The 12,451-nt window shown below is 45.7% G+C and overlaps 2 non-coding genes and 15 pseudogenes across 2 annotated transcripts; all 17 read right to left on the bottom strand.

Moving 5' to 3' along the window:
- Window positions 1-1,564: 1,564 nt before the first annotated feature.
- LOC148255609 (5S ribosomal RNA) lies at window positions 1,565-1,683 on the bottom strand (annotated as a pseudogene).
- An 881-nt stretch (window positions 1,684-2,564) lies between these two features.
- On the bottom strand, window positions 2,565-2,683 carry LOC148255608 (5S ribosomal RNA; annotated as a pseudogene).
- Window positions 2,684-2,889: 206 nt separating this feature from the next.
- On the bottom strand, window positions 2,890-3,008 carry LOC148255607 (5S ribosomal RNA; annotated as a pseudogene).
- Window positions 3,009-3,895: 887 nt separating this feature from the next.
- On the bottom strand, window positions 3,896-4,014 carry LOC148255606 (5S ribosomal RNA; annotated as a pseudogene).
- Window positions 4,015-4,849: 835 nt separating this feature from the next.
- LOC148255605 (5S ribosomal RNA) lies at window positions 4,850-4,968 on the bottom strand (annotated as a pseudogene).
- An 888-nt stretch (window positions 4,969-5,856) lies between these two features.
- On the bottom strand, window positions 5,857-5,975 carry LOC148255604 (5S ribosomal RNA; annotated as a pseudogene).
- Window positions 5,976-6,182: 207 nt separating this feature from the next.
- LOC148255603 (5S ribosomal RNA) lies at window positions 6,183-6,301 on the bottom strand (annotated as a pseudogene).
- Window positions 6,302-6,506: 205 nt separating this feature from the next.
- On the bottom strand, window positions 6,507-6,625 carry LOC148255602 (5S ribosomal RNA; annotated as a pseudogene).
- A 561-nt stretch (window positions 6,626-7,186) lies between these two features.
- Window positions 7,187-7,305, bottom strand: LOC148255601 (5S ribosomal RNA). The gene has a single exon (XR_015819731.1). It is a non-coding gene; the product is annotated as a 5S ribosomal RNA (ribosomal RNA).
- A 561-nt stretch (window positions 7,306-7,866) lies between these two features.
- LOC148255600 (5S ribosomal RNA) lies at window positions 7,867-7,985 on the bottom strand (annotated as a pseudogene).
- Window positions 7,986-8,517: 532 nt separating this feature from the next.
- Window positions 8,518-8,636, bottom strand: LOC148255599 (5S ribosomal RNA; annotated as a pseudogene).
- Window positions 8,637-9,522: 886 nt separating this feature from the next.
- On the bottom strand, window positions 9,523-9,641 carry LOC148255598 (5S ribosomal RNA; annotated as a pseudogene).
- Window positions 9,642-10,200: 559 nt separating this feature from the next.
- Window positions 10,201-10,319, bottom strand: LOC148255597 (5S ribosomal RNA). The gene has a single exon (XR_015820965.1). It is a non-coding gene; the product is annotated as a 5S ribosomal RNA (ribosomal RNA).
- Window positions 10,320-10,525: 206 nt separating this feature from the next.
- LOC148255596 (5S ribosomal RNA) lies at window positions 10,526-10,644 on the bottom strand (annotated as a pseudogene).
- A 208-nt stretch (window positions 10,645-10,852) lies between these two features.
- Window positions 10,853-10,971, bottom strand: LOC148255595 (5S ribosomal RNA; annotated as a pseudogene).
- A 559-nt stretch (window positions 10,972-11,530) lies between these two features.
- Window positions 11,531-11,649, bottom strand: LOC148255594 (5S ribosomal RNA; annotated as a pseudogene).
- Window positions 11,650-12,211: 562 nt separating this feature from the next.
- LOC148255593 (5S ribosomal RNA) lies at window positions 12,212-12,330 on the bottom strand (annotated as a pseudogene).
- Between the last annotated feature and the right edge of the window lie 121 nt (window positions 12,331-12,451).

Below are 12,451 nucleotides of genomic sequence, written 5' to 3'. Positions count from 1 at the left end.
CCCTTAACTTGCGGAGTTCTGATAGAATCCGTTGCATTAGATCTTGTATGATAGCTCATGTTTCATTCTGCGCTGCAAATACATACACTTTTTCTCCTGCCATCCACCCTCCTGTCATTTGTTTCGTTGTGCTTGCACTCTGCATCTCTCCTTCTCGTTCTAATATCAAGTAAAATGCCCCGCTACCGAGACTCACCTTTGCAAATGAACCAGCGGTTCATAATTCCATTTGCGTGTAACGTCGAACGACCCATCCGAAAAAAAATGGGTGCAACACGAGGACGTCCCAGGAGGTCACCGATCCGAGTACTACTCTCGCCCAAGCAAACTTAACTGCGAGGTTCAGATGGGTTCTGGTGCATTAACGCTGGTATGATCGCACCTGTTTAATTTCGCGCTGCAAATACATACACTCCTTCTCCTTTCTTCCCCCTCCTGTTATTTATTTCCTTGTGCGTGCGCACTGCACCTCCCGTTCTCGTTCAAATATCAATTAAAATGCCACGGCGCCGTGACTCACATTTGCGAATAAACGTGCGGACCATAATTAAATTCGCACGTAACGTCGAAAGAATCATCTGCAAAAAAATGGGTGAAATATAAGGACTTCGCAGGAGGTCACCCATCCTAGTACTACTCTCGCCCAAGCACCCTTAACTTGCGGAATTCTGATAGAATCGTTGCATTAGTTATAGTATGATCACTCATGTTTCATTCAGCGCTGCAAATACATACACTCTTTCTCCTTCCATCCCCCTTCCCGTCATTTGTTTCCTTGTGCGTGCACTCTGCATCTCTCCTTCTCGTTCTAATACCAAGTAAAATGCCCCGACACTGTTACTCACCTTTGCGAAGGAACCAGCGGATCATAATTCCATTCGCGCGTAACATCGAACGACCTATCCGAAAAAAAATGGGTGCAACATGAGGACTTCCCAGGAGGTTACCGATCCGAGTACTACTGTCGCCCAAGCACACTTAACTTCAGAGTTCTGATGGGTGCCGGTGCATTAGTGCTGGTATGATCTCACCTGTTTCACTTCGCGCTGCAAATACATACACTCCTTCTCCCTTCTTTCTCATCCAGTCATTTGTTTCCTGGTGCGTTCACACTTCACCTCTCCTTCTCGTTCTAATATCAATTAAAATGCCCCTGCGTGTTGACTCACATTTGCGTATAAACCAGGGGACCATAGTTCCAGTCACGCGTAACGTTGAACGACCCATCTGAAAAAAAAAAGGGTGCAACACGAGAACTTCCCAGGAGGTAATCCATCATTGTACTGCTTTCGCCAAAGCACAGTTTACTGCAGAGTCCTGATGGGATCCGGTCCATTTGTGCTGGTATCATCGCACTTGTTTCATTTGGTGCTGAAAATAAATACACTCCTTCTCCTTCCCTCCCCCCTCTCATCATTTGTTTCCTTTTGCGTTCACATTGCACTTCTCATTCTCGTTCTAATATCCATTAAAATGCCCCTGCTTCTTGACTCACATTTGCGTAGAAACCAGCGGACCATAATTCCAGTCGCGTGGAACGTCGAACGACCCATCTGAAAAAAAATTTATGCGATACGACGACTTCCTAGGAGGTCACCCATCTGAGTACTACTCTCGCCCAAGCACACTTAACTACGGAGTTCTGATGGAATCCGATGCATTCGTGCTGGTATGATTGCACCTGTTTAATTTTGTGCTGCAAATGCTTACACTCCTTCTCCTCTCTTCTCCCTCTCGTCATTTGTTTCCTTGTGCATGCGCACTGCACCTCCCGTTCTCGTTTAAATATCAAGTAAAATGCCACGACACCGTGACTCACATTTGCAAATAAACCTGCGGACCATAATTCAAGTCAAGCGTAACGTCGAAAGAATCATCTGCAAAGAAATTGGTGCAACACGAGGACTTCCCAAGAAAATGGGTGAAATATAAGGACTTCGCAGGAGGTCACCAATCCTAGTACAACTCTCGCCCAAGCACCCTTAACTTGCGAAGTTTTGATAGAATCCGTTGCATTGGTTCTGGTATGAACTCTCATGTTTCATTCTGCGCTGCATATACATACACTTTTTCTCCTTCCATCCCCCCTCCCGTCATTTGTTTCCTTGTGCGTGCACTCTGCATCTCTCCTTCTCGTTCTAATATCAAGTAAAATGCTTCGGCACCGTGACTCACCTTTGCGAATGAACCAGCGGATCATAATTCCATTCGCGCGTAACTTCGAACGACCCATCCGAAAAAAAAATAGGTGCAACACAAGGACTTTCTAGGAAGTTACCCATCCGAGTACTACTCTCCCCAAAGCACACTTAACTACGGAGTTCTGATGGCATCCGGTGCGTTTATGACCGCACCTGTTTTATTATGCGCTGCAAATACATACACTCCTTCTCCTTCCCTCCCCCCTCCCATCATTTGTTTCCTTGTGCGTGCACTCTGCATCTCTCCTTCTCATTCTAATATCAAGAAAAATGCCCCGGCACCGTGACACACCTTTGCGAATGAACCAGCGGTTCATAATTCCATTCGCGCGTAACGTCGAACGACCCATCCGAAAAAAAAAATTGGTGCAACATGAGGACTTCCCGGGAGGTTACCCATCCGAGTACTACTCTCGCGCAAGCACACTTAACAGCGGAGTTCTGATGGGATGTGGTGCTTTAGTGCTGGTATGATCGCACCGATTTAATTTTGCGCTGTAAATACATACACTCATTCTCCTTTCTTCCCCCTCCCGTCATTTGTTTCCTTGTGCGTTCACACTTCACATCTCCTTCTCGTTCTAATATCAATTAAAATACCCATGCGTCTTGACTCACATTTGCGTATAAACCAGCAAATCATAGTTCCAGTTGTGCGTAACGTCGAACAACCCATCTAAAAAAAAAAAGGGTGCAACACGAGAACTTCCCATGAGGTAACCCATCCTTATACTACTTTCACCAAAGCACACTTAACTGCGGAGTTCTGATGGGATCCGGTGCATTTGTGCTGGTATGATCGCACCTGTTTAATTTTGTGCTGAAATTACATACACTCCTCCTTCCCTCCCCCCACCCATCATTTGTTTCCTTGTGCGTTCACACTGCACCTCTCCTTCTCGCTCTAATATCGATTAAAATGCCCTTGTTTCTTGACTCACAATTGCGTATAAATCAGCGGACTATAGTTCCAGTCGCGCGTAACGTCGAACGACCCATCTGAAAAAAAAATGGGTGCAACACGAGAACTTTCCAAGAAAATGGGTGAAATATAAGGACTTCGCAGGAGGTCACCAATCCTAGTACTACTCTCGCCCAAGCACCCATAACTTACGGAGTTCTGATAAAATCCGTTGCATTAGTGCTGGTATGATCGCTCATGATTCATTCTGCGCTGCAAATACATACACTCTTTCTCCTTCTATCCCCCTCCCATCATTTGTTTCCTTGTGCGTGCACTCTGTATCTCTCCTTCTTGTTCTAATATCAAGTAAAATGCCCCGATACCGTGACTCACCATTACGAATGAACCTGCGGTTCATAATTCTAGTTGCGTGTAACGTCGAGCGATCCATCTGAAAAAAAAAATGGGTTCAACACGAGAACTTCCCAGAAGGCAACCCATCCTTGTACTACTTTTGCCAAAGCACACTTAACTGCGGAGTTGTGATGGGATCGGGTGCATTTGTGCTTGTATGATTGCACCTGTTTCATTTCATGCTGAAAATACATACACTCCTTCTCCTTCCCTCCCCCCTCCAATCATTTGTTTCCTTGTGCGTTCACACTGCACCTCTCCTTCTCATTCTAATATCGATTAAATTGCCCCTGCTTCTTGACTCACATTTGCGTTTAAATCAGCGGACCATAGCTCCAGTCGCGCATAACGTAGAACGACCCGTCTGAAAAAAAAATTAGTGCGACACGAGAAATTTCTAAGAGGTCACCCATCCGAGAACTACTCTTGCCCAAGCACACTTAACTGCGGAGTTCTGATGGAATCAGGTGCATTAGTGCTGGTATGATCACATCTGTTTAATTTCGCGATGCAAATACATACACTCCTTCTCCTTTCTTCCCCCTCCCATAATTTTTTTACTTGTTCGTGCGCACCGCACCTCCCGTTCTCGTTCTAATATCATGTAAAATGCTACGGCGCCGTGATTCACATTTGCAAATAAACCTGCGGACCATAATTCAAGTCGCGCGTAACGTTGAAAGAGTCATCTGTAAAAAAATGAGTGCAACACGAGGACTTCCTAAGAAATTGGGTGAAATATAAGGACTTCGCAGGAGGTCACCCATCCGAGTACTACTCTCGCCCAAGCACGCTTAACTTGCGGAGTTCTCATAGAATCCGTTGCATTAGTGCTGGTATGATCCCTCATGTTTTATTCTGCGCTGCAAATACATACACTCTTTCTCCTTCCATCCCCCCTCCCGTCATTTGTTTCTTTGTGCGTGCACTCTGCATCTCTTCTTCTCGTTCTAATATTAAGTAAAATGACCCAGCACCGTGACTTACCTATGCGAATGAACCAGCGATTCATAATTCCGTTCGCGCGTAACGTCGAACGACCTATCAGAAAAAAAAATGGGTAAAAAATGAGGACTTCCCAGGAGTTCACCCATCCGAGTACTACTCTCGACCAAGCACACTTATTTGCGGAGTTCTGATGGAATCCGGTGCATTAGTGCTGGTATGATCGCACCTGTTTCATTTCGCGCTGCAAATACATACACTCCTTCTCATTTCTTCCCCCTCCCGTCATTGGTTTCCTGGTGCGTTCACACTTCACAATTGCGTATAATCCAGCGGACCATAGTTCTAGTTACGCGTAACATCGAACGTCCCATCTGAAAAAAAATGGGTGCAACACGAGAACTACCCAGGAGGTAACCCATCCTTGTACTACTTTCGCCAAAGAACACTTAACTACATAGTTCTGATGGGATCTGGTGAATTTGTGCTGGTATGATCGCACCTTTTTAATTTCTTGCTGAAAATACATACACTCCTCCTCCTTCCCTCCCCCTTCCCATTATTTGTTTCCTTGTGCATTCACACTACACCTCTCCTTCTTGTTCTAATATTGATTACAATGCCCCTGCTTCTTGACTCATATATGCGTATAAACCAACGGACCATAGTTTCAGTCGCGTGTAACGTCGAACTACCCATCTGAAAAAAAAATTGGTGCGACACGAGGACTTCCCAGGAGGCCACCCATTCGAGTACTACTCTTGCCCAAGCACACTTAACTACGGAATTCTGATGGATTCCGGTGCAAAGGAGCTGCTATGATTGCACCTTATTAATTATGCGCTGCAAATGCATTCACTCCTTCTCGTTTCTTCCCCCTCCCGTTATTTGTTTCCTTGTGCGTGCACACTGAACCTCCTGTTCTCGTTCAAATATCAAGTAAAATGCCATGGTTCCGTGACTCACATTTGCAAATAAACCTGCGGACCATAATTCAAGTCGTGCGTAACGTCAGTAGAATCATCTGCAAATAAATGAGTGCAACACGAGGACTTCCCAAGACAATGGGTGAAATATAAGGACTTCGCAGGCGGTCACCCATCCTAGTACTACTCTCGCCCAAGCACCCTTAACTTGGGGAGTTCTGATAGAATCCGGTGCATTAGTTCTGGTATGATCGCTCATGTTTCATTCTGCGCTGCAAATACATACACTCTTTCTCCTTCCATCACCCTTCCCGTCATTTGTTTCCTTGTGCGTGCACTCTGCATCTCTCCTTCTCGTTCTAATATCAAGTAAAATGTCCCAGCACCGTTACTCACCTTTGCGAATGAACCAGCAGTTCATAATGCCATTCGTACGTAACGTCGAACGACCCATCCGAATAAAAAATGGGTACGACATGAGGACTTCCCAAGAGGTCACCCATCCGAGTACTACTTTCGCTCAAGCACACTTAACTGCGGAGTTCTGATGGGATCCGGTGCATTAGTGCTGGTATGATTGCACCTGTGTCATTTCGCGCTGCAAATACATACACTCTTTCTCCTTTCTTCCCCATCCCGTCATTTGTTTCCTGGTGCGTTCACACTTCACCTCTCCTTCTCGTTCTAATATCAATTAAAATGCCCCTGCGTCTTGACTCACATTTGCGTATAAACCAGCGGACTATAGTTCCAGTAGCGCGTAACGTCGAACGACCTATCTGAAAGAAAAAATGGGTGCAACATTAGAACTTCCCAGGAGGTAACCCATCCTTGTACTACTTTCACCAAAGCACACTTAACTGCGGAGTTCTGATGGGATCCGGTGCATTTGTGCTGGTATAATCGCATCTGTTTCATTTCATGCTGAAAATACATACACTCATTCTCCTTCCCTCCCCCTCCCATAATTTGTTTCCTTTTGCGTTCACACTGCACCTCTCCTTCTCGTTCTAATATCGATTAAAATGCTCCTGCTTCTTGACTCACATTTGCGTATAAACCAGCGGACCATAGTTCCAGTCGCGTGTAACGTCGAACGATCCGTCTGAAAAAAAATTAGTGCGACACTAGGACTTCCTGGGAGGTAACCCATCCGAGTACTAGTCTCGCCCAAGCACACTCAACTACGGAGTTCCGATGGGATCCAGTGCGTTAGTGCTGGTATGATCGCACCTATTTAATTTCGCGCTGCAAATACATACACTCCTTCTTCTTTCTTCCCCCTACTGATATTTGTTTCGTTGTGCGTGCGCACTGCACCTCCCATTCTCGTTCAAATGTCAAGTAAAATGCCACTTCGCCGTGACTCACATTTGTGAATAAACCTGCGGACAATAATTCAAGTCACGCGTAACATCGAAAGAATCATCTACAAAAAAATGGGTGCAACACGAGGACTTCACAAGAAAATTGGTGAAATATAAGAACTTCGCAGGAGGTCACCCATCCTAGTACTACTCTCTCCCAAGCACCTTTAACTTGCGGAGTTCTGATAGAATCCGTTGCATTAGTGGTGGTATGATCGCTCATGTTTCATCCTGCGTTGCAAATACATACACTCTTTCTCCTTCCATCCCCCCTCTCGTCATTTGTCTCGTTGCGCGTGCACTCAGCATCTCTCCTTCTCGTTTTAATATCAAGTAAAATGCCCCGGCACCGTGACTCATCATTGCGAATGAACCAGCGGTTCATAATTCCATTCGCGCGCAATGTCGAGCGACCAATCCAAAAAAAAATAGGTGCAACACGAGAACTTCCCAGGAGGTCATCCATCCGAGTACCACTCTCGCCCAAACACACTTAACTGCGGAGTTCTGATGGGATCCGGTGCATTAGTGCTGGTATGATCGCACCTGATTAATTTCGCGCTGCAAATACATTCACTCCTTCTCCGTTCTTCCCCTCCCCGTCATTTGTTTCCTTGTGCGTGCGCACTGCACCTTCCGTTCTCGTTCAAATATCAAGTAAAATGCCACGGTGCCGTGACTCACATTTGCGTATAAACCAGCGGACCATAGTTCCAGTCGCGCGTAAAGTCGAACGACTCATCTGAAAAAAAAATGGGTGCAACACGAGGACTTCCCAAGAAAATGGGTGAAATATAAGGACTTCGCAGGAGCTCACCCGTCTTAGTACTACTCTCGCCCAAGCACCCTTAACTTGCGGAGTTCTGATAGAATCCGTTGCATTAGTGCTGGTATGATAGTTCATGTTTCATTCTGCGCTGCAAACACATACACTCTTTCTCCTTCCATCCCCCCTCCCATCATTTGTTTCCTTGTGCGTGCACTCTGCATCTCTCATTTTGATCTAATATCAAGTAAAATTCCCTGACACCGTGACTCACCTTTGCGAATGAACCAGCGGTTCATAATTTCATTCGCGCGTAACGACGAACGACCCATCCGAAAAAAAATTGGTGCGACACGAGGACTTCCCAGGAGGTCACCCATCCGAGTACTACTCTCGCCCAAGAACACTTGACCGCGGAGTTCTGATTGGATCCGATGCATTAGTGCTGGTATGATCGCACCTGTTTCACTTCGCGCTGTAAATACATACACTCCTTCTCCTTTCTTCCCCCTACCGTCATTTGTTTCCTAGTGCGTTCACACTTCACCTCTCCTTCTCGTTCTAATATAAATTAAAATGCCCCTGCGTCTTGACTCACGTTTGAGTATAAACCAGCGGATCATAGTTCTAGTCGCGCGTAATGTCGAACGACCCATCTGAAAAAAGAAATTGGTGCAATACGAGAACTTTCCAGGAGATAACCCATCCTTGTACTACTTTCGCCAAAGCACACTTAACTGCAGAGTTGTGATGGGATCCGGTGCATTTGTGCTAATATGATCGCACTTGTTTCATTTCGTGCTGAAAATACATACACTCCTTCTCTTTTCGTCTCCCCTCCCATCATTTGTTTCCTTGTGTGTTCACACTGCACCTCTCTTTGTCGTTCTAATATCGATTAAAATGCCCCTGCTTCTTGACTCACATTTGCGTATAAACCAGCGGACCATAGTTCCAGTCGCGCGTAACGTCGAACGACCCGTCTGAAAAAAAATTGGTGCGACACTAGGACTTCCTAGGAGGTCACCCATCCGAGCACTACTCTCTCCCAAGCACACTTAACGGCAGAGTTCTGATGGGATCCGGTGCATTAGTGCTGGTATGATCGCACCAGTTTAATTTTGCGCTGTAAATACATACACTCCTTCTCCTATCTTCACCCTCCCGTCATTTGTTTCCTTATGTGTACGCACTGCACCTCCCGTTCTCGTTCAAATATCAAGTAAAATGCCTCGGCGTCGTGACTCACATTTGCGAATAAATCTGCAGACCATAATTCAATTCGCGCGTAACGTCGAAAGGATCATCTGCAAAAAAATGGGTGCAACATGAGGACTTTCCGAGAAAATGGGTGAAATATAAGGACTTCGAAGGAGGTCACCCATCCTAGTACTACTCTCGCCCAAGTACCCTTAACTTGCGGAGTTCTTATAAAATCCGTTGCATTAGTGCTGGTATGATCGCTCATGTTTCATTCTGCGCTACAAATACATATACTCTTTCTCCTTCCATCCCCCCACCAAACATTTGTGTCCTTGTGCGTCCACTTTGCATCTCAACTTCTCGTTATAATATCAAGTAAAATGCCCCAACACCGTGACTCACCTTTGCGAATGAACCAGTGGTTCATAATTCCATTCGCACGTAACGTCGAACGACCCATCCGAAAAAAATGGGTGCAACACGAGGACTTCCGGGGACGTCACCCATCCGAGTACTACTCTCACTAGAGCACACTTAACTGCGGAGTTCTGATTGGATCCGGTGAATTAGTGCTAGCATGATCGCGCCTGCTTCATTTGATGCTTCAAATACATACACTCCTTCTCCTTTTGTCCCCCTCCCGTCATTTGTTTATTGGTGCGTTCACATTTCACCTCTCCTTCTCGTTCTAATATCAATTAAAAAGCCCCTATGTCTTGACTCACATTTGCGTATAAATCAGTGGACCATAGTTCCAGTCACGCTTAACGTCGAACGACCCATCTGAAAAAAAAAATGGGTGAAACTCGAGAACTTCCCAAGAGGTCACCCATCCGAGTACTACTCTCGCTCAAGCACACTTAACTGCGGAGTTCTGATGAGATCCGGTGCATTAGTTCTTGTATGATCGCACCTGCTTAATTTCGCGCTGCAATTACATACACAACTTCTCCTTTCTTCCCACTCCCGTCATTTGTTTCCTTGTGCGTGCGCACTGCACCTCCCGTTCTAGTTCAAATATCAAGTAAAATGCCACGGCGCCGTGACTCACATTTACGAATAAACTTGCGGACCATAATTCAAGTCCTGCATAACGTCGAAAGAATCATCTGTAAAAAAATGGGTGCAACACAAGGACTTCTAAAGAAAATGGGTGAAATATAAGGACTTCGCAGGAGGTCACTCATCCTAGTACTTCTCTCCCAAGCACCCTTGACTTGCGGAGTTATGATAGAATCCGTTGCATTAGTGCTGGTAGGATCGCTCATGTTTCATTCTGCGCTGCAAATACATACACTCTTTCTCCTTCCATCCCCCCTCCCGTCATTTGTTTCCTTGTGCGTGCACTCTGCATCTCTCCTTCACGTTTTAATATCAAAAAAAATGTCCCGGCACCGTGACTCACCTTTGCGAATGAACCAGCGGTTCATAATTCCATTCGGGAGTAACATCGAACGACCCATCCGAAAAAAAATAGGTGCAACACGTGGACTTCCCAAGAGGTCACCCATCCGAGTACTACTCTCGCCCAAGCATACTTAACTGCGGAGTTCTAATGGGATCCGGTGCATTAGTGCTGGTATGATCGCACCTGTTTAATTACGCGATGCAAATACATACACTCCTTCTCCTTTCTTCGCCCTCCCATCATTTGTTTCCTTGTCCGTGCGCACTTCACCTCCCGTTATCGTTCTAATATCAATTAAAATGCCCCTGCGTCTTGACTAACATTTGCGTATAAACCAGCAGACCGTAGTTCCAGTCGCGCGTAACGTCGAACGGCCCATCTGAAAAAAAAATCGGTGCAACATGAGAACTTCCCAGGAGGTAACCCATCCATGTACTACTTTCGCCAAAGCACACTTAACTGCGAAGTTCTGATGAGATCCGGTGCTTTTGTGCTGGTATAATTGCACCTGTTTCATTTCGTGCTGAATATACATACACTCCTTCTCCTTCCCTCCCCCCTCCCATCATTTTTTCCCTTGTGCGTTCACACTGCACCCCTCATTCTTGTTGTAATATAGATTAAAATGCCCCTTCTTCTTAACTCACATTTGCGTATAAACCAGCAAAAAATAGTTCCAGTCGCGCGTAACGTCGAACGACACGTCTGAAAAAAAAAATTGGTGTGACACGAGGACTTCCCAGGAGGCCACCCATCCGAGTACTACTCTCGCCCAAGCACACTTAACTGCGGAGTTAAGATGGGATCCGGTGCATTAGTGCTGGTATGATCGCACCTGTTTAATTTCGCACTGCAAATACATACACTCTTTCTCCTTTCTTCCCCCTCCCGTAATTTGTTTCCTTGTACGTGCGCACTGCACCTCCCGTTCTCGTTCTAATACCAAGTAAAATGCCACGACATCATGACTCACATTTGCGAATAAACCTGCAGACCATAATTCAAGTCGCGCGTAATGTCAAAAGAATCTGCAAAAAAATGGGTGCAACACGAGGACTTCCCAAAAAAATGGGTGAAATATAAGGACTTCGCATCAGGTCACCCATCCTAGTACTACTATCGCCCAAACACCCTTTAACTTGCGGAGTTCTGATAGAATCCGTTGCATTAGTTCTGGTATGATCGCTCATGTTTAATTCTGCGCTGCAAATACATACACTCTTTCTCCTTCCATCCCCCCTCCCGTCATTTGTTTCCTTGTGCGTGCACTCTGCATCTCTCCTTCACGTTTTAATATCAAGAAAAATGCCCCAGCACCGTGACTCACCTTTGCGAATGAACCAGCGGTTTATAATTCCATTCGCGCATAACGTCGAACGACCCATCTGAAAAAAAATGGGTACAACAGGAGGACTTCCCAGGAGGTCACCCATCCGAGTACTACTCTCGCCCAAGATTACTTAACTGCGGAGTTCTGATGGGATCCGGTGCATTAGTGCTGGTATGATCGCACCTGTTTAATTTTGCACTGCAAATACATACACTCCTTCTCCTTTCTTCCCCCTCCTGTCATTTGTTTCCTTGTGCATGCGCACTGCACCTCCAGTTCTCGTTCAAATATCAAGTAAAATGCCACGGCGCCGTTACTCACATTAGCATATAAACTAGCGGACCATAGTTCCAGTCGCGCGTAACGTCGAACGAACCATCTAAAAAAAAAATGGGGGCAACACGAGAACTTCCCAAGAAAATGGGCGAAATATAAGGACTTCGCATTAGGTCACCCATCCTAGTACTACTATCGTCCAAGCACCCTTAATTTGCCGAGTTCTGATAGAATCCGTTGCATTACTGCTGGTATGATCGCTCATGTTTCATTCTGCGCTGCAAATACACACACTCTTTCTCCTTCCATCCCCCCTCCCATCATTTGTTTCCTTGTGCGTGCACTCTGCATCTCTCATTCTCGTTCTAATATTAAGTAAAATGCCCCAGCACCGTGACTCACCTTTGCGAATGAACCAGCGGTTCATAATTCCATTTGCGCGTAATGTCGAACGACCCATTCGAAAAAAAATGGGTGCAACACGAGGACTTCCCAAGAAGACACCCATCCGAGTACTACTCTCACCCAAGCACACTTAACTGCGGAGTTCTAATGGGATCCGGTGCTTTAGTGCTGGTATGATCACACCTGTTTCATTTCGCGCTGAAAATACATACACTCCTTCTCCTTTCTTCCCCCTCCCGTCATTTCTTTCCTGGTGCGTTCACACTTCACCTCTCCTTCTCGTTCTAATATTAATTAAAATGCCCC

The sequence above is a fragment of the Carica papaya genome, chromosome 5, assembly GCF_054855325.1.
Source record: "Carica papaya isolate Zhongbai chromosome 5, ASM5485532v1, whole genome shotgun sequence".
In the NCBI taxonomy this organism is placed as follows: domain Eukaryota; kingdom Viridiplantae; phylum Streptophyta; class Magnoliopsida; order Brassicales; family Caricaceae; genus Carica; species Carica papaya.
The sequence above is the reverse complement of the archived record's forward strand: the minus strand, read 5'-3'. Positions and strand labels throughout refer to the sequence as shown.